General features: G+C 42.5%; 1 protein-coding gene across 8 annotated transcripts in view; it reads left to right on the top strand.

Annotated features, from left to right (window-relative positions):
* Positions 1–21,758, top strand: part of LOC311100315 (CYFIP-related Rac1 interactor B) — a 39,257-nt gene that overhangs the window by 1,950 nt on the left and 15,549 nt on the right. Inside the window, exons 1-3 of one of the 8 annotated variants that reach the window (XM_084141178.1) lie at positions 5,898–6,009; positions 12,684–12,906; positions 13,210–13,301. The exons of 1 other annotated variant lie outside the window; for it this stretch is intronic. The gene's annotated coding sequence lies outside the window, so the exon portion shown is untranslated. 6 more of the 8 variants (XM_084141177.1, XM_084141179.1, XM_084141180.1 and 3 more) reach the window with 6 other exon arrangements.

Below are 21,758 nucleotides of genomic sequence, written 5' to 3' on the forward strand. Positions count from 1 at the left end.
TGGGATGGTGTTCTTGGGGTTGTACTCATCCTTCTTCTTCCTCCAAACACGGCGAGTGGAGTTTAGACCAAAAAGCTATATTTTTGTCTCATCAGACCACATGACCTTCTCCCATTCCTCCTCTGGATCATCCAGATGGTCATTGGCAAACTTCAGACGGGCCAGGACATGCGCTGGCTTGAGCAGGGGGACCTTGCGTGCGCTGCAGGATTTTTAATCCATGACGGCGTAGTGTGTTACTAATAGTTTTCTTTGAGACTGTGGTCCCAGCTCTCTTCAGGTCATTGACCAGGTCCTGCCGTGTAGTTCTGGGCTGATCCCTCACCTTCCTCATGATCATTGATGCCCCACGAGGTAAGATCTTGCATGGTGCCCCAGACTGAGGGTGATTGACCGTCATCTTGAACTTCTTCCATTTTCTAATAATTGCGCCAACAGTTGTTGCCTTCTCACCAAGCTGCTTGCCTATTGTCCTGTAGCCCATCCCAGCCTTGTGCAGGTCTACAATTTTATCCCTGATGTCCTTACACAGCTCTCTGGTCTTGGCCATTGTGGAGAGGTTGGAGTCTGTTTGTTTGAGTGTGTGGACAGGTGTCTTTTATACAGGTAACGAGTTCAAACAGGTGCAGTTAATACAGGTAATGAGTGGAGAACAGGAGGGCTTCTTAAAGAAAAACTAATAAGTATTTGGTCACCTACAAACAAGCAAGATTTCTGGCTCTCACAGACCTGTAACTTCTTCTTTAAGAGGCTCCTCTGTCCTCCACTCGTTACCTGTATTAATGGCACCTGTTTGAACACCTGTCCACAACCTCAAACAGTCACACTCCAAACTCCACTATGGCCAAGACCAAAGAGCAGTCAAAGGACACCAGAAACTAAATTGTAGACATGCACCAGGCTGGGAAGACTGAATCTGCAATAGGTAAGCAGCTTGGTTTGAAGAAATCAACTGTGGGAGCAATTATTAGGAAATGGAAGACATACAAGACCACTGATAATCTCCCTCGATCTGGGGCTCCACGCAAGATCTCACCCCGTGGGGTCAAAATGATCACAAGAACGGTGAGCAAAAATCCCAGAACCACACGGGGGGACCTAGTGAATGACCTGCAGAGAGCTGGGACCAAAGTAACAAAGCCTACCATCAGTAACACACTACGCCGCCAGGGACTCAAATCCTGCAGTGCCAGACGTGTCCCCCTGCTTAAGCCAGTACATGTCCAGGCCCGTCTGAAGTTTGCTAGAGTGCATTTGGATGATCCAGAAGAGGATTGGGAGAATGTCATATGGTCAGACTCGTCGTGTTTGGAGGACAAAGAATGCTGAGTTGCATCCAAAGAACACCATACCTACTGTGAAGCATGGGGGTGGAAACATCATGCTTTGGGGCTGTTTTTCTGCAAAGGGACCAGGACGACTGATCCGTGTAAAGGAAAGAATGAATGGGGCATTCTATCGTGAGATTTTGAGTGAAAACCTCCTTCCATCAGCAAGGGCATTGAAGATGAAACGTGGCTGGGTCTTTCAGCATGACAATGATCCCAAACACACCATCCGGGCAACGAAGGAGTGGCTTCGTATGAAGCATTTCAAGGTCCTGGAGTGGCCTAGCCAGTCTCCAGATCTCAACCCCATAGAAAATCTTTGGAGGGAGTTGAAAGTCCGTGTTGCTCAGCGACAGCCCCAAAACATCACTGCTCTAGAGGAGATCTGCATGTAGGAATGGGCCAAAATACCAGCAACAGTGTGTGAAAACCTTGTGAAGACTTACAGAAAACGTTTGACCTGTGTCATTGCCAACAAAGGGTATATAACAAAGTATTGAGAAACTTTTGTTATTGACCAAATACTTATTTTCCACCATAATTTGCAAATAAATTCATTAAAAATCCTACAATGTGATTTTCTGGATTTTTTTCTTCTCATTTTGTCTGTAATAGTTGACGTGTACCTATGATGAAAATTACAGGCCTCTCTCAACTTTTTAAGTGGGAGAACTTGCACAATTGGTGGCTGACTAAATACTTTTTTCCCCCACTGTATGTCATGCAATAAAATGCAAATTAATTACTTACAAATCATACAATGTGATTTTCTGGATTTTTGTTTTAGATTCCGTCTCTCACAGTTGTAGTGTACCTATGATAAAAATTACAGACCTCTACATGCTTTGTAAGTAGGAAAACCTGCAAAATCGGCAGTGTATCAAATACTTGTTCTCCCCACTCTATATGTACCGTATGTGGTTGTCAGCCATGTAAGGATCACTGTCGCAAGATAAATATAGGCTAACTGTAATTTTACTTTAATCTTCAGGAAGTTGAATCTAAAGTTACAAAGTGGGAGTTTTTTCTTCCGTGTGGGAGCATCAAGATCATCACAAGTTGAAGTGCTCGATACGGGTCTGATGGTGTATGTCCTGGCATCTACAGTACCAGTCAAAAGTTTGGACACACCTACTCATTCAAGGGTTTCTCTTTATTTTTACTATTTTCTACATTGTAGAATAATAGTGAAGACATCAAAACTATGGAATAACACATGGAAGTAGTAACCAAAACAAATCAAAATATATTTTATATTTGAGATTCTTCAAATAGCCACCCTTTCCTTGATGACAGCTTTGCACACTCTTGGCATTCTCTCAACCAGCTTCCCCTGGAATGCTTTTCCAACAGTCTTGAAGGAGTTCCCACATATGCTTAGCACTTGTTGGCTGCTTTTCCTCCACTCTGCTTTCCGACACATCCCAAACCATCTTAATTGGGTTGAGGTTGGGTGATTGTGGAGGCCAGGTCATCTGATGCAGCACTCCATCACTCTCCTTCTTGGTAAAATAGCCCTTACACAGCCTGCAGGTGTGTTGGGTCATTGTCCTGTTGAAAAACAAATGATAGTCCCACTAAGCCCAAACCAGATGGGATGGCGTATCGCTGCAGAATGCTGTGGTAGCCATGCTGGTTAACTGTGTCTTGAATTCTAAATAAATCAGAGTGATTGTGACCAGCAAAGCACCACCACACCACCTCCTCCATGCTTTACGGTGGGAACTACACATGCGGAGATCATCTATTCACGCACACGCGGCTCATAAAGACACGGTGGTTGGAACCAATAATCTCCAATTTGGACTCCAGACCAAAGGTCAAATTTCCACCGGTCTAATGTCCATTGCTCATGTTTCTTGGCCCAAGCAGGTCTCTTCTTCTTATTGGTGTCCTTTAGTAGTGGTTTCTTTGCAGCAATTCGACCATGAAGGCCTGCTGCCAATGACTGGAACGAACTGCAAAAATCTCTGAAGCTGGAGACTTATCTCCCTCACTAACTTTAAGCATCAGTTGTCAGAGCAGCTTACTGATCACTGCACCTGTACACAGCCATTCTGAAATTAGCCCACCCAACTACCTCATCCCCATATTGTTATTTATTTTGCTAATTTGCACCCCAGTATCTCTATTTGCACATCATCTTTTGCACATCTGTCATTCCAGTGTTAATACGAATTTGTAACTATTTTCCACTATGGCCTATTTATTGCCTTACCTCCATAACTTACTACATTCGCACACACTGTATATATATTTTCTGTTGTATTTTTGACTTTATGTTTTGTTTACCCCATATGTAACTCTGTGTTATTGTTTTTATCGCACTGCTTTGCTTTATCTTGGCCAGGTACAGCTGTAAATGAGAACTTGTTCTCAACTGGCTTACCTGGTTAAATAAAGGTGATTAAAAAAAATTGAAAAGAAATTATTCACGCTGTCCCCTCTGAACAGTTGATGTTGAGATGTGTCTGTGACTTGAACTCTGTGAAGCATTTATTTGGGCTGCAATTTCTGAGGCTGGTAACTCTAATGAACTTATCCTCTGCAGCAGAGGTAACTCTGGGCCTTCCATTCCTGTGGCGGCCCTCATGAGAGCCAGTTTCATCATAGCGCTTGATGGTTTTTGCGACTGCACTTGAAGAAACTTTCAAAGTTATTGAAATGTTCCATATTGACTGACCTTCGTGTCTTAAAGTAATGATGGACTGTCATTTCTCTTTGCTTATTTGAGCTGTTCTTCTCATAATATGGACTTGGTCTTTTACCAAATAGGGCTATCTTCTGTATACCCCCCCTGCCTTGTCACAACACAACTGATTGGCTCAAACGCATTAAGAAGGAAAGAAATTCCACAAATTAACTTTTAAGAAGGCACACCTGTTATTTTAAATGCCTTCCAGGTGACTACCTCGTGAAGCTGGTTGAGAGAATGCCAAGAGTGTGCAAAGCTGTCATCAAGGCAAAGGGTGGCTATTTGAAGAATCTCAAAAATAAAATATATTTTGATTGAACACCTTTTTGGTTATTACATGATTCCATATGTGTTATTTCATAGTTTTGATGTCTTCACTATTATTCTACAATGTAAAAAAAATTAAAATAAAGAAATACCCTTGAATGAGTAGGTGTGTCCAAACTTTTGACCGGTAGTGTGTGTATATACACTGGCCAGCCATTGCAAGCATTTGCATCTGAGAGAGTGGATGTCCACTTACAATACACTGGGGTAGAGGTGGTGAGGAAAGCTGTAATGTCTAATTTCCATTGACAGAGATCTGTAAGACAGGCTACTTATACCAGTAGCTGTTCCTGCTGATTTGCATTCAAACCAAAAGGAGGAAGCAAGGTCTTCAGCTGGGGTGTGCTTTGAGGTGATTTTTTAAAGAGATGTAGACAGACTTCCTTTGTCACTTCCAAAACTACAGATAACAACATAAATGTGGCTTGGTGATAAGGACGCTGGAGAAGATAATAAGAAGATCAGTATCCATCTGCATCTGATCTATGAGATAAACCGATAAACAGCCTACAGGTTTTATGAGACAAAACATCATTCATTTTCGCTTTCCACTCTTTTCAAAATGCAGGTACAATAAACTGGTGCATGCCCCAACCATGAGAAATGGGCCATTTGAATTAGTCATTATCACATAACTGTAATTTTAATGGGTCGTTAACCTAGAGAAAGATCATTTTAGATTAATCCCATAAAACCAGTGCAGCCAGGCCAGATAGTTCAGTAACAACGATGAGTATTTCTGCTGCCTGTTCTCACTGCTCAGAACCTGGTTGGGTTTGTCTCCTTTATGTGAAATCACCATGAAAGCCTCTCTTCAGTGGTAGCTCAGTTGAGTTGACCCAGTAAATTCTCTCAAATGAATCTCAATCTACTCATCCTGTATAGCACGATGACTCATAAAGGACTGCATTGCGTTTGTTTAGTCTTGATCAATTCTGGAGCAGAATTTTAGAAGATACACATACTCTACATGCTTTGTATTCCCAGTATAGGTTAATTCATTAATTATTTGTTTATCTGACAAATACATTTATTACATTATAATAACTCAACAATATACAATATGTCATCCTAATAAACATAACCTTCCTAACTGAGTGACAGTTCTTTCTTACATTTAGATTTACATGCACATATCTTTATTACTGTAGGCTACTGTTAACAGGCTCTGTCGTAGCCGGCCGTGACCGGGAGACCCATGGGGCGGCGCACAATTGGCCCAGCGTCGTCCAGGGTAGGGGAGGGAATGGCTTGCAGGGTTGTGGGTTTGTTTCCCACGGGGGGGCAGAATGAAAAAAAATAAAACATTAAAAAAAATAATGTATGCACTCACTAACTGTAAGTCGCTCTGGATAAGAGCGTCTGCTAAATGACTAAAATGTAAATGTAATGTTGTTCAGTGCATTTTTATTAACATCTGTAGGCTACTTTGACGTCAGCGTGGATTCGCAGGCTGTAAACCATTTTTCATCCCACTCCCATGAACACGCCCTGTATTACGAAGCGGCGGTGGACTCTGTATCCTGGTTGCTCTTGAGAGAGTAGCTTTCGTCCTGTGATTTACCAGTGAGACAAGACCATTCAATGAATTACCGGGAATAACTGTCCATCGCTATGTGATACACTGGTCATTCTGTTTGCTAATCTCTGATCATAGTTGTAAGTATTGACAACGGATTGCATTGTTGTCCTTTTACTTTGTATCAGTTTCTTTACGGGAGACTGGCGAAGGCTGCGTGGTTGATGGAGGTGCTTGTGGTCCGTAGTAGCCTACATGTGCTTAGAAATACCGTGTTCATATCTTTCATTGCAACTGAAGTTACGCGAAATGTCACTGTACACATGTTGGATAGAATATGAATGACTGCTCGTGCGTCTGCGCTCATTGCCGCGCAACAATAGTAAAAAAAAATAACTGTCCTGTTATTGTGTCACTGCTCACACAAAAACTTTGTAGAGCAGTATTGCAATAATTTTAGTTGACTTGAACTGACTCACTTATAGGGTTCTTGTTCCAACCGACGGTGGGACTGCATACATAGAACGAATCTATGTTGAATTTCACCTATGAAGTAAACCGATTAGGAATGCTAATCTAGTTCTGTACCACCAAGCAACCTTTCTTTGAGTTTTCACTGTGTTCATCTCTTTTTCTGCTGGATACTCACAATCATCAATTCAAAATCAATAGGCAGTCTACAAATATGTTGATATCATAACATTTATGTTGTGTGTTGCATGGCCTGTGGAAGCATTGTATCCACTCACTTCAATGATCAGTGATTACCTCAAGGAAGGGATGCATTTTAAAGGTATTTGAATAGAGCTGGTTGTTGAGTGCAGTGGGTCCTCTTACTTTTTGTCGGACACGTTCTGTCTTGTTATTGTTGGCTCTGCTGTCAAACAGACCTAAAACACATAAAAGAACATGTTGTTATTTTAGGAATGTGTGCCCAAAGTCGACTCAAGTCTAGTGCATTTCTCTTATACTTGCTTTGTTTTTGTTTGGTCCTGTATGAATGCTCCAAATTCCTGACCCTCACATATTGACCAAGGAAGACAGGAATCTACTGGTGCTAGTCTAGGATCCAGCAGGTCTGTTCTTTGCACAAGGGCACAGGGCAACCAAAAAAGCCCTCCTGGCTGTGCTGAACCGTGGTCTCTCAGCTACACTGCATGTCTGTGCATGTCTACAAGCACCTTTTGTGAAGACATGACACTTTACTCATGCAGTGGAAAAAGTCAAGGTTAATCTATCTAGCATACCAAAAACAGCAGAAGCAAGGGTAACCTATTTTAAACTTATTTGCAAGGACAAAGGTATCTCTCGATTGAAACGTAGTAGGTAGTTGCAAAGTAGCTAAAAAAGTAGTAAGTAGTTGTAAAAGTTGCTAATTAGCTAAAATGCTAATGTTGTCCATGATGAGATTCGAACATGCATCCTTTGGGTTGCTAGACGTTCGCGTTAACCTTTTGTCTTATATAACCATACCAAACATAACATATACTAATTTGAGTGTTCCGGATTTACATTTACTATGTTACAGCTAGTCTATGAGACCAGGTTGTGAAAACATATCCGACGGAAGTGCTGTGGTGTTAGCTCGGCCTTCTCTGGTGAGCAGATTTAAAACATGCGTTGGAAGGCGCCTTTGTTGTTTGACTCTTGCTCTGTGCTGTAAAACATCAAAGAAGGATGATGTTGAAATTGTGAAGGCAGGGCCTATAGTTGTTGTGGGGTGTATATTGCCGGGGGTAGTTAAAAGGGAAATGTGTAGGCCTACGTTTTGTATGTTATTCCTCTGATGTGTCTGTGTATGAGTCAGTGTATGTGCCAGCTCTGGGAGATGCTGACTGGTTCTGTGAAGCATTCCTCTTAACTTTCTCACTTCCCAAACCCTTTCATGCCACTGATCAGAGAGGGATAGATAATGTACCCTCATCCTCTCTTGGGTAGGATGCCTGACTGTCCATATGGACCTCAAATATCCTAACTGAAATGTAACCAATCATTCTTGGTTTGAGGAGAACATCTTCTCTCCTTACATGTCAATGGGTTGTGTGATGGCACTGTATTATAGGAAGGTTATGAACACCACCTAACTCTTTCAGCAGATTCTTCATCATTAGCATTCCAGTACCTGATCCAGTTATCAGTCCCTCTCTTGTATGTGGTGTGTATCTTTAGCATGGACATGGAAACATGCAAAATGGCCTTTGCATACAGACACTCAACATTGGGCTATAAATAACCTGGCCTCTCCTAAAGATAAAGGGTTGAGGACAGAGTATCCTGATCTTCCTGGCGAACGGGTGTATTCATTAGTGCTCACCGTAGCGAAACATTTTGCAATGGAAAGTGTTTTACAACGTAAACAAAAGTTTGTTATTGGACAAGTTCAGCTAGTCCCTCCTCGTTTCGGTCCGTTTGCTTCCATTAGGTTCCAAGTGAATACAACCCTGCATCATTCACGCACGTGCACACACCACCACTACCTCCTCCTCCTGTCTTCTGAAGGTTAAGCTGAATCCCATACATACATTTGATGGGATGTTATCATGGGCTGTTAAGCCAGGCATGCTAGCCTTCTGTCCCCCGCCCACGTGTCAGTGGACACCATAGAGCGGGGATGCTACACCACAGATGGCACATCAGCGGGGGAGAAATTCATCTTTCACACCTCCCTGTTGCCACAGCGCCCCCGCACCAAATCTCCATCCTACAGCACATAATGCTGGAGCCATCCTATAGAAAGTAGGGTTTTGATGTCAGCCTAAGCAGTGAATTACCCCTGCATACTGCTGTTTGCAGAATATTTTAATTGCCCCCCTATCAAAGCCTGAAAGCAGCTGCCTCTCCCTTTGAAGCAATTTGTAATTATGCCCTCCGACTGTGAAATAGAGATGACACACGGTGTGATTCCACCAGTTGCATTCTCTTCCTTATTTTCAGTCGCTAGGCTACATGACAGCTCAATCGTGTTCTCAACTTCATTCTTTACTGTGGTAGAGTATAGTGATAGCCCTCTACATTTTGAAAAGGTAATCAGCTTTGCTTGGGTGGGATCTGTCAGAGATTGGTACATTTTAATAGTGCAGTCGGAAAGTATTCAGGCCCCTTGACTTTTTCCACATTTTGTTACGTTACAGCCTTATTCTAAAATGGATGTAATTGTTTTTATTCACCCTCTTCAGTCTACACTCAATACCCCATAATGACAAAGCAAAAAAGATGCGAACAAAAAATACCTGAAATATCACATTTACACAGGTATTCAGACCCTTTACTCAGTACTTTGTTGAAGCACTTCTTGGGTTTGAGGCTACAAGCTTGGCACGCCTGTATTTGGGGAGTTTCTCCCATTCTTCTCTGCAGATCCTCTCAAGTTCTGTCAGGTTGGATGGGGAGTGTCGCTGCACAGCTATTTTCAGTTCTCTCCAGAGATGTTCGATCAGGTTCAAGTCCGGGCTCTGGCTGGGACACTCAAGGACATTCAGAGACTTGTCCCGAAGCCACTCCTGCGTTGTCTTGGCTGTGTGCTTAGGGTCGTTGTCCTGTTGGAAGCTGAACATTCGCCCCAGTCTGAGGTCCTGAGCGCTCTTGAGCAGGTTTTCATCAACGATCTCTCTGTACTTTGCTCCGTTCAACTTTCCCTCGATCCTGACTAGTCTCCCAGTCCCTGCCGCTGAAAAACATCCCCACAGCATGATGCTGCCACCATGTTTCACCGTAGGGATGGTGCCAGGTTTCCTCCAGATGTGACGCTTGGCATTCAGGCCAAAGAGTTCAATCTTGGTTTCATCAGACCAGATAATCTTGTTTCTCATGGTCTGAGAGTCCTTTAGGTGCCTTTTGGCAAACTCCAAGCGGGCTGTCATGTGCCTTTTACTGAGGAGTGGCCACTCTACCATAAAGGCCTGATTGGTGGAGTGCTCCAGAGATGGTTGTCCTTCTGTAAGGTTCTCCCATCTCCACAGAGGAACTCTGTGTTTTTTTCACTGTCATGGAAAGAGTGCATGGTATTTTCAGTAATCAACTTGGGCTAATCTAGATTTCCATCAATGCAGGTTTTCATTGCCTGCCTGGCGCTTGTTATGCGAATGGAGATGACTGAGGCTGCCTCAGAGCTACAATTCTTCTCCACAGTGCCTAATTTGTTTTGACATATATTGTTGGAGTGTCACGTCCATGCATACAGATCTGCCTCAGTTTTTGTCGAGAAAAATCGATGCCAGAGTTAGACCTTAGTTGAGATGAGCTGTGTTTTTTTCCCTAGGGGCTTATGTAACCGGCTCTACTTTGAATATGATCATCCACACCCCCTCAGCTCTAAGCCCTATCTCACTCACAGTGAGGAACTGGAAGCTGTTGCCACGGTAACACACGTTTTAATTGAATATATCCAACGTGTAAAACAACACCAGCTAATTGGATAAATTGTGTCCCTCGCTTCATAGCTAGCTAGCCTTTTTACTACTCTGACAAACGTCTCACTTTTGGCTCATGAGTGAATCATTCTTATTCAGCACGACACGATGAGGGAGAGGGGAGCTGCGACTGCTTTTCCTCTAAAATGCAACGTTGCTTTGTGTCTCGTAATTACTATGTTCAAATTAGCATTGGGATCATCACACAAACCTAATATTCTTGGAAAGTCATGTTCCCAACTGACCCTGGATATACGGACCATGCAAATCATCATGCGTTGACTCCACATGAGGTGCTATTGATTTGAATGATGGCCTGCTTCATAGTGACAGCACATTGTAGTTTCCAACATGTGTTGCCCCACATATTGACCTCTCTGTGTAGTAGAATAAATGGAAACACGTTTGTTGACAGTCCATTATTATCAAAGACTCAAAAGTTCTGTTTTTACACTACAAATTTGCTTTTGTTTCTCTCCACTTAAATAGCCTGTGCATTTATGATGATCATCTCTGTTTTTTCGGTACCATAATTGCGATAAAAAATCCTGACATGCAATGGGTCAATCAATGTTTCTTTCACATGCGTCAAGCACTGACCCTAGGGTGTATCAATAAATCAAAGTTGGGACCGAGAGACTGATAAACAGCTTCTATCGCAAGGCCATCAGACTGTTAAATAGCCATCACTAGCACATTAGAGGCTGCTGCTGCCTATTGAAATCACTGGCCACTTTAAGAAATGGAACACTAGTCACTTTAATAATGTTTACGTATCTTGCATTACTCATCTCATATGTATATACTATATTCTATACTATTCTACTGTATCTTAGTCCATGCCGCTCTGTCATTGCTCATCCATATATGTATATAATAATAATAATAATATGCCATTTAGCAGACGCTTTTATCCAAAGCGACTTACAGTCATGTGTGCATACATATTTACGTATATATATTCTTAATTACATTCCTTACTTAGGTTTGTGTGTATTGGGTATATGTTGTGAAATTGTTAGATATTACTTGTTAGATATTACTGCACTGTCGGAGCTAGAAGCGCAAGCATTTCGCTACACCCGCAATAACATCTGTTAAACATGTGTATGTGACAAATAAAATGTGATTTGATTTAAATACTTTTTCCAGATGCAGTGCAGCTACAACAGGCATAATATGAGACCCATTTACCAGGCCATTATCACAAACAATGTAATTTAGAAAATTAAGTCAACTACCGTCCTACAATCAGTGTCTAAATATAATCTATATTCAAACCGTTTGATTGTTCAGTTCTCTCAGGCTTGATTCTACCTATCATGTTATTACATATTAAGACCGATATAATAGCATAGAAACGACAGGTTGACCCAGCAGTCTCTTGGACAGCCTGTATCTTAGAATAGTGAATACAATCTACACCAAAGCTCTTATTCCACATCACATTGGTGGGGTTAAAGCTTAATACCTCTCCAGTGGTGTTGCTAAATGATGCGTAACTTATTCCATGATGCCCTGGCACCGACGTCCATTTTTATTTGATATACACCTAGAGCCACTTACTATGGAGATACTTCCCCTTTTAAAACCTATAGTGTATCATAAACAAATGATTATTACAGGGGTAATAAGGTTCTACAATTAAACGTAAAGGGCGATCTGAAAGGAAGTAGATATTTGATATCCCATAGCCACCAATGTATTACTATGTAGGCACTTTGAGCACAAAGTTCTTCAAGTTCTACGAATTGTGTGGATTTCAGCCATCTCAAAGCTTAGATATCTTTGTTGACAGTTTGTCTCCAGAGCTCACTCTCAGAGTGACTAGTTCTGTTGTTGTAGGCGAAAGTCAAAGAACTAGAAGTCCAATCACATTCAGGCATGACCACTGCTAGTCCATTATGGCAGGCCATTTGTTTGTAGCCTATTTGTATGCAGGCTGGTGGATAGTGGAATAGTACAGCGCCCCAGTCCTAATTGTCTCAGTCTACTGAACCTGCACTCAACCACACTCCGGAAAGGGCCAGGGAACTCGAGGGGAGTGTGGTTGTGGGTTATGTTAAAGTAACTTTTCAAATCCAAATGGTTTTAAAAGGAAAGATCAAGTTGAAGCACATCTTGCCATGAGGGTTCTCTTCACCAGTGATTCTCAAAGGGTGGGTCAGAAGTCTGGACCCAGTGCTGGGACTGGTCATTCTTGGGTCAGTTAGCTATAAAGCCTGGGTTGTGGTTATCAACATGGTTATGTCTATTTGGTGTGTCATGAAATTCAAAAGGCTTTATGTGGGTGACAATGCAAAAACAGTTTGTTGTGACCTCAAACTATTGGCTGATTTAATTGCAGTTAACACAAGTCTTGGTTGAACTAACATTAAGAATGTTCTGTCCGGGCCCTATTGTAGCCTAACAGGAGGAAGTGGACCAGGGAGTGCAGTGGAAAAGCTGAAGTACCCACTGAATGAGAGGAAGTGTTGCACAATAGGAAGTGGTGTGTGTCTGGCCGCTGTGCCTCCCAGTTTCTGTAAGACTGCTGCAACGTTGCCCTTCTCAAGAAACACAGTCTGCAAGAGAATCACGAAGGGCTGCACCTGTGACTGACTACTGTCCACAAATTCTCAACCTCTGGTAACATTGCATTCATGTGGCCTGGAGTGTTAAAAGTGTTCAGTAATCTATCGATAATCAAGGTCCTAGAGGTTGGAAATGTTTGTTGTGGCCAAGTGAAACTCTTAACCTCATACATGATAATTGGACCAGAGAGGTAGACCAAGAGGAATATCGAATGTTGAATATTGTCCAGGTTAAGTTTTGTCGCAAAACTTGTTGTCAAAAAGAAGGAACAAGGGAATGAATTTATACAGACTTTGTTCATATCTGTTTTGGGAGGATGATTTGACTCACTCTGACTTAATTAGCCTTTGTTTTCAGAACCTGACCTCCGCTGGAGGACTGTAACTTTGGCCACACGCCAGGCTCGGCCTCCTTCCTCCTGACTGACACCTCCAGAGCTTCTTCTGCTGGTTAGTATTAACACAAAGTTGCCCCTATACGCTGATCTTGTGTCAGTTTTGCATTTCCCCCGCTAATGGTAGGTTAGGATTGGGGGAGGGGAAGCTAATCCTAGTTCTGTAAATAGGGGAAACTTCACCCCGGAGCTATCAACACCCACTGCTGTCATGTCCTGACTCATCTAACTTGAGGTTTCAACTGTAACACCACAGCATGCTATTCTGCTACAAGGCCATTATTGGATTCTTTATACCTCAAGTGGAAAATTACTTTGTGGAACTTCAGCTCTAGGACAAACATTGTTGTTTGAACTGTGGTCAGTCTTAAGCATAGTTTTTTTCTCTTCATTTTAAGTTCCTCTTGTGATTATTTTGAGCTAGAAGAACGCTTGCGTTTGACTTTTTCCCCATCAGGGTCACAATGTGAATGCGGTTTGTGTAATGCTGGTACGGAAATGAAGTGCATTGTGGGCCATGGAATGGGTCAGAGTAATACGGGTGCCTCCACTTCCTGCTCTGTTCTCCAAGGCCGGTGGCAGTGCTGCTTATGTAACTAGGGTTCGTCACGGGGTCACTGGTGTTTGTCTGGCCTCACGGAAGTGAAGCTGGCAGCCAAGACAAAGTGTTGGAACGTGTTTTCGACTACAAACGAGCTTAGTCCAGTGGCTTAGGTCTTATTGTTTTTCTATCTGATTTAATAGTTAGTTTGGCCGGGTTTCTGTCTGAACATTTGTGATGGAACTGTTTATTTTTGTTATGCTAGTTTAGCCGATGTAAAATGGCTAGCTAGTTAGCTGTGCGCGCTAGTAGCGTTCAATCGGTGACGTGACCTGCTCTGAGACCTTGAATTAGTTGTTTGTGGAGTGACTGATAACAATGCTTTGTGGGTGACAGTTGTAAGTGTGTTCAGAGGGTCCTTAGTTCGAGCTCAGGTTGAGTCAAGGAAGAGGGACGGAAGCAACACTGTTACACTAGGTCCCTGACCCTCACACATTCAGTATTTTGCATTGTTATATCAAAGGTAAGGTGTTCTTCTGTGGAGGCTAATGTGTCTGTTGTGTCCTAGTGTGGCTGTATCCAGATGGAGGCTTTTACGGTGGTTTTCTGTAGCACTTCACCTACACAACAAGCCCTAACTACAACTAAGCCTAGAATCTTCCATTCTGGAACAGTCAGAATTAGAAATGGGTGACAATATCACTACCCTCTGCTATAGTTCCTGCTTGTGGGATTTCTTCCTCCCATGTTTATATTTTCCCTTCAGTCTCCTTGGAGACCGTTACCATGGCGTGGCAGCGGAGCTGTCAATCTTGGGCCTAATCATAGGTGTCAGAGCACTTGCTACATTACCTGCCCACCTGTCTCGAACCACAGCTTCCCACATGTCTGTCTGATACAGCTAGAGACAATCCAAGCCATCTAGGACTAAATAAGCCAATGCCATTTCATATGTTCTGTGTGGTATGTTTGGTTAAACATCAGTTTATGAAAGGTTTTACATTAAAACAGTAGCCTATCTCATATATCATGAGTATCATGCCATTTGTTAGTTGTTACAGCGTATTACTGCAATAATGGCTTGGCTAAAGCTACATTGGTGTCCCTGCGAGACTCAAATCCACCGGTTTAGCGGGAACGCTAATCTATTTTACCGAGCTCAGACTTCAGTGTGAGACTCTTTGACCAAGAGACAAAGTGGTGAGTTGTAACTACAGAGTGGAGATGATTGAGTGAATGCGGCACTCCTTTCACTGTGAACACTGAGGTAAGATTAGCTTCTGTATGCCAGGGGAGGTGTGTACTGTAGTAAAGTAGCCTGAGGTAAAGCTTTTCACTGTAGCTCTGGTAAAAAAAATGCGGCAGTACTGCCACCAGCTGGTGATGGAGAAAATATTTATAAACCATAGACTATGGTATGATGGGTATCATACAGTGCCTAGTGAAAGTCTACATGCCCCTTGCACAGTCTTCACATTTTGCTGCCTTAAAATTACTTTAAAAAATTGATTACAATTTTTTCCTAGCGATATACACAACCTACTCCACATTTCCAAAGTGAAAGACAAATGTATATACATTTTTCCAAATGAATGCAAAATAAAACATGAAGATGTCTTGATTGTGTATGTCTTCACACCCCAGAGTTAACACTTGGTGGAAGCATCTTATGCACCCATTACAGCTGTGAATCCTTTTGAAAAGATTCTACCAACTTTTCACAACTCTTAGGGCAACATAGATTGTTTTTGTCAAAACAAGCAGATTTAAGTCAGGACTGAGACCGGACCATTTAGAAACACTGGAAAGCCGTCTTTGGCATAAGAAATTGTCTAATTGTCTGGCTGAAAAATAAAACTCTATCCCAGGGTTAGTTATTCAGACGACTGAGACAGGGTTTCCTCTTACTTTTTATCTGGACTTTGCTCCTTTCATATTTATTTCGATCCTGACAAACTCCCCAGTCCCTGCCGGTGGCAAGCATACCCATAACATGATGCTGCCACCACAATACATGGAAATATAAAAGGATCAAGAACACTGCATTTACTCCACATTACTGGCCTTTGTTAAAAATAGATCTACCTCAAATCATCCATTCTGTTTGCAACAAGGCTGTTAAGTAATACTGCAAGACAACACAGCAAATAAATTAACATTTTGGCCTAAATTAAAAACTACAGGCTTGGGTCAAATCCAAAACAACACGGAGTGAAACCCTCTGTATTGTCAAGTATTGTGGTGGCAGACTCGTGTTATGGGTGTGATTTTCACTGGAAGGGACTGGGGAGTTTGTCAGAATCAAAATAAGTATGAATGGAGAAAAGCCAAAGTAAAGAGTTAGAGGAAAACCTGCCTCAGTCTTATGAAAATCTAACCCTGGGATAGTTTTATTTTTCAGCCAGACAATTACACAATTTTTTATGCCAAAGACACACCAGAACGGCTTTCCAATAAGTGTTGTGTTCATGAGTGGTCCAGTCACAGTCCTGACTTAAATTTGCTTAAATCAGAGAAAAGGTTTGAATATTGCTGTACATCAATGACTCCCAACCAAATTTACAGAGCTTGAGCAATTTTGACAAAAACAATGGATAAATATTGCCCTAACAGTTGTGCAAAGTTAGTAGAATTTTATTTAAAATGATTCACAGCTGTATTGGCTGTCAAAGGTGCTTCCACCAAGTATTAACTCTGGGGTGTGAAGACATATTGGTCGTTCCATGAAAAGGGTCCCTTTGATATTTTAAGTAGACATTTTGCACAAATATTGCATTTTAAAAGCCTGTTATATTAAATGAAGTGCCCTTTTCATATAGACCACATGGAAAATTCAATAAATCAGATTTTTTATATGAATAAAGACTCACTAAAGTGCCAAAATGTAATTGACAAGTCACTTAACCCCAACATTTCTCCAAGGTTTCACCATCATTGTAAAGCCCTAGTTATGTTGTTGCTTTTACAAAGTCATTTCTGAAGATTATTATTTATTTCATGTGATTTAGTGATTCATTTTAAGGGAAAAAAAAACAACACCTATAGTGAAACTAGTCCTTTAAAATTTTTTTTTTTCAAAACAAACATTGAACATCTAATAGTCAAATCATAGTGTAAAAGCAGGTGAGCTGGTTCTACTCTTTTTGTGGTGGAAAACGGAGGTGGTTGAGCATAACATGTCAACCCTGGTACCCATAGATAGACAGGCTAGAAATGTTGTAACAATTTCATTTTTTTGTGAAGCTTGCATTCAATTGCCCCTCCCTGTTGCACACAACAAGCTTCCATTCCGTCTGTCACGAGGGGATTTATGGCTGATTTTAAGATGAAGTCATCAACCCTGTTACTGCCAACCCTGTTACTTTATTTGGCTGTTATTAATGGGAACTTACTATAGTATTTTTAATTGAACCTCTTGAGATGGGGAAAATTGTTTTTTATTAAGTTGAGCATGTGCTCTTTATGACAGAATGTAAAAATTTGGTGACATTTCTTAATTTTTATTTATTTAGAAAATGTAAAATAATTTGTCTTTCACTTTGAAAACGTGGAGTAGGTTGTGTAGATCGGTAGGGGGGAAAATTACATTACATTTTAAGGCAGCAAAATGTAAAGACTGTGCAAGGGGTGTGTAGACTTTCACTAGCGACTGTATATGATGGGTTGTGCATTTGATTAGTTGGTACAAATGTGTTAATGAATATGTTTCACATGTTTTGTCAGTGTGTAGTGTCATAACTTTGCTTACTGCCTCCTCCATCCATGGTTTATTGACTTACTCTGTGTAGCCAAGCATTCTCTGATAAGTAGGACTCTTTGGCCTTTGGAACTGTAGTGTTTCACAAAATGGCAACTATTCATACAGTACAGAGAGACACTAATGGATCGTGTGGATGAAGACGATTTAGGCTATGTATTTCACTTGAGAAAATTACCTGATGGCATTTTACCATGTCAAAAATATCTATTACTTTCTTTTCGGCAAACATATGGGAGATGGCAGCACACACAGGCCCCACATCCCCATGCATAGGTAATGAGATATTATATCTGTATGTGGTGGGTGATATGCAGAGTGGCTTGTTGTGTAAACTAAAGCCTCAGCTGACTGCCTGATTATTTATGTTCCTGTAGGATTGACATGCTCTTTACCTCAGCAGCCTCCGCTCCCCTTCACATCACACCAGTTGTTCGCTCTCTCTCGTTCTCTTTGCGCTCTCTCTCGCTCTCTCTGCTCTCTCTGTTTCTCTGCTCTGCTCTGCTCTGCTCTCTCTCTCTGCTCTTCTCTCTCTGCTCTGCTCTCTCTGCTCTGCTCTGTCTGGGCTCGGTCTTTCTCTGCTCTCTCTCTTGCTCTCTCTCTGTTTCTCTGCTCTGCTCTGCTCTCTCGCTCTCTCTCTTGCTCTCTCTCTCTGTTTCTCTGCTCTCTCTCTTGCTCTCTCTCTGTTTCTCTGCTCTGCTCTGCTCTCTTGCTCGCTCTCTCTGCTCTGCTCTCTCTGGGCTCTGTCTTTCTCTGCTCTCTCTCTTGCTCTCTATCTCGGTCTCTCTTCTGTTTATCTTGCAGACATCTGTCTGTCCTATAGGGCAGGTCATATGCAGGCCATAGGAATTACAGTATCACAGTCTGTAATAGTGACAATTGCAAATGTATACTATATACTGTATGTGGACACCCCTTCAAATTAGTGGATTCGGCTATTTCAGCCACACCCAGTTGCTTACTGGTGTATAAAACGGTTAGTCGGTAGCTTCATGAAATGGGTTTCCATGAACGAGCAGCCGCACACAAGCCTAAAATCCCCATGCGCAATGCCAGGCGTCGGCTGGAGTGGTATAAAGCTCACCACCATTGGACTCTGGAGCAGTGGAAACGCGTTCTCTGGAGTGATGAATCACGCTTCTCCATCTGGCAGTCCGACGGACTAATCTAGGTTTGGTGGATGCCAGGAGAACGCTACCTGCCCCAATGCATAGTGCCAACTGTAAAGTTTGGTAGAGGAGGAATAATGGTCTGGGGCTGTTTTTCATGGTTTGGGCTAGGTCCCTTAGTTCCAGTGAAGGGAAATCTTAACGCTACAGCATACAATGACATTCTAGATGATTCTGTGCTTCCAACTTTGTGGCAACAGTTTGGGGAAGGCCCTTTCCTGTTTCAGCATGACAATGCCCCCGTGCATAAAGCGAGGTCCATACAGAAATGGTTTGTCGAGATTGTTGTGGAAGAACTTGACTGGCCTGCACAGAGCCCTGACCTCAACCCCACTGAACATCTTTGGGATGAATTGGTACGCTGACTGCGACCCAGGCCTAATCACCCAACATCAGTGCCCAACCTCACTAATGCTCTTGTGGCTGAATGGATGCAAGTCCCTGCAGCAATGTTCCAACATCTAGTGGAAAGCCTTCCCAGAAGAATGGAGTCTGTTATAGCTGCAAAGGAGGGACCAACTCCATATTAATACCCATGATTTTGGAATGAGATGTTCCACAAGCTGGTGCCCACATACTTTTTGGTCATGTAGTGCATCTTCTATTACCCTGTAGATTTCAAAATAGACACATGGTGGCGCTCTAACCCAATTATTTGACACTAGCCCCTCTTAGCCCTTGATGCAGTGCAAGACAAGATGTTTTCTAATGTGAGGAGTTACTGCAGTGTTTGTGATCCCAGGTGGTATCCCTATGTTAGAGGATAGGTAGCAGCAAGTAGCCCAGGCTGCATGACAACATTTAGAACACTGTCCTCTCCACGGCTTGGAGACCCAACTAGGTTGGTAGAGCATGGAACTTGCAACGCCAGGCTTGTGGGTTCAATTCCCTCTGGGGCCACCCATATAAAAAATGTATGCATGCACTACTGTAAATCACTTTGGATAAAAGTGTCTGCTTAATGGCATATTTTATTAAACAAACAGGTTATGCTAATTAATCCAAAGTGGTTTGAGTAATAACTGACTCCACATTATACATGTCAATGCTATGGTAAGATTTGCACATCAATGTCAGGGTTGATGCATGTGCTATTATGATTTTGGGATGTTTTGATTGGAGACAAACATGTGGGAAATAAAGACAGTTGTTAAATATCTCAATCAATGTCCTTCATCTTAGTTTGCAGTGGTACCTGAAGGATGTGTAGCTGAAGTTGGCATGTGTATCACTACCAGCATGGTTCGGAGTTTGGGAGTGGTCGCTCTCCCTCCGCAACGTCTTCTATGTTCTACTGTCCATCACCTCCAGAGGGCGCTCAATGCATTCTGCATAGATACAGGCACGTCTGTACCAAGAACCATCATCTCCCCAAACCTCAGCAAGCTCCACTGTGCCCCACCCTTAATCCTGTGAGGGTTCTTCTCAAAATACCAACACACATACTGATCTGTGTTACTTAAATGTGCAGAGTACTCTATGAGCTTTTCATCTAAAATGTCAAACACTGTCTCTCAGAAATGCTGATAGGCCTACATTCTGCCGCCTATAGAGTGTGATTTGAAGGATGCTGTGTAGCGTCCATGACTCCGACACAGTCAAAAGGTAATTGATGTGATGATGGTTTGGGGCTGTTTGCAGTGACTGGGGCTGGAGTTGGAGAGCTGCCTGGAGAGGAGGAGGTGTGACCTATGACATGCAGCCTGTGCCCCACTTCACCCCCACCCCTCACTAACTACCACCCCACAGGCAGGAGTTGGAGGATTTGGGGCTGTGGGGAAGTGTTGCTCTCTGCCCCATTACACCCCATTTGTAGCTGTCTGCATGGAGGTCACCAGGTCAGCCCTTATCCACAGCACTGCAGTGATCCAGAGGTTGCTTTGTCGACTTTTGAATTAATAGTATAGCCATTGCGTCTTGAAGAATAGACCTATAACTGTTTACCAAAAAAGTGCCGGGGTGACCTTTGTAGTTGTTTGAATCCCAGATTGCTCATTTACATGTTTATTACATAAACATTTGATAATTAGGTATATTACATGATGTCAAGTGTAAAGTAGTCTACAGTTTTTAGATAATCCTTTGGGACAGTAGCCTAACACACACACACACACACACACAGTGTGTGCTTGATGAGGAAATATGTATTGATGAAAAAGTGTTTGTTTCAAAAGCCCTGTGTATGTATGTATGTGTGTGTGTGTGTGTGTGTAGCCTAGCCTACTGTAGTTGTTTCCATGGTTTCTGGCTTTGATCAGGTGCAGTTCATAGAGGAGGGCTTAGCTGAAGCTCCTGGTTTCATCTCCCTCTCTCTCTGTGATTTCTGCTGCTTTGGTTTGCTCTTTGGATTTCAAAGGTTTATTTTTATCTCAAAATATGCTGTTTTTTTTGATGAATTGTAGTGCCTCAATCTGTGTTGAATTGTAAAAGTAGTAGGCTACTTTGTGATGCAAAGCAGGAGAAAAACATGACTGCAGTTATCCTCCTCAATCAGCAAGGTGCTAGAGATGCAGTGGAATTGTTATGGTGAGATGTAGCCTAATATTGCATGATGATGATGCTGACTGAGTGGCATTAGCTGTCAGTCATGATATCTACTGTGGTTGTTATGGTTTGATCTCTGTGTATTTGACTTGTTTGAAGGTTTGTTTTTATTTTGCCAGTTAAATCTGGTTGGGGCACTTTTTATGGTGTTTACTGCAATATAGCACACGGAGGGGTGTGGCTACGGGTGTAATCAAGTTCAAACCATAAACAAACAAACTGCATGCCCCCTGCCCAGGGCCCCCCTCCCTCCCTCCCCTCACCTCACCATGTGCCCCAGTAAGCTCCCAGAGTCAGCTGGGTGGGGTTGACTCCCTGGGGAGGGTATGGGGGCTGGGGCAATGCGTGCCAGCCCCATTTGGGAAGTTCTTCCCCCTTTTCTGCCTGTCCGATCGGGCTAGCGTCAGCGAGCTCCGGCGGGTCCGGGCCTGGCTGACTGGGCTAATGCGATGTGGCGTGTCACCCGGAGAATCTAGGTCAAGTTTTAAGCTGCCTCTCTCT

The sequence above is a fragment of the Coregonus lavaretus genome, assembly GCF_964263955.1.
Source record: "Coregonus lavaretus genome assembly, chromosome: 2".
Lineage (NCBI taxonomy): Eukaryota > Metazoa > Chordata > Actinopteri > Salmoniformes > Salmonidae > Coregonus > Coregonus lavaretus.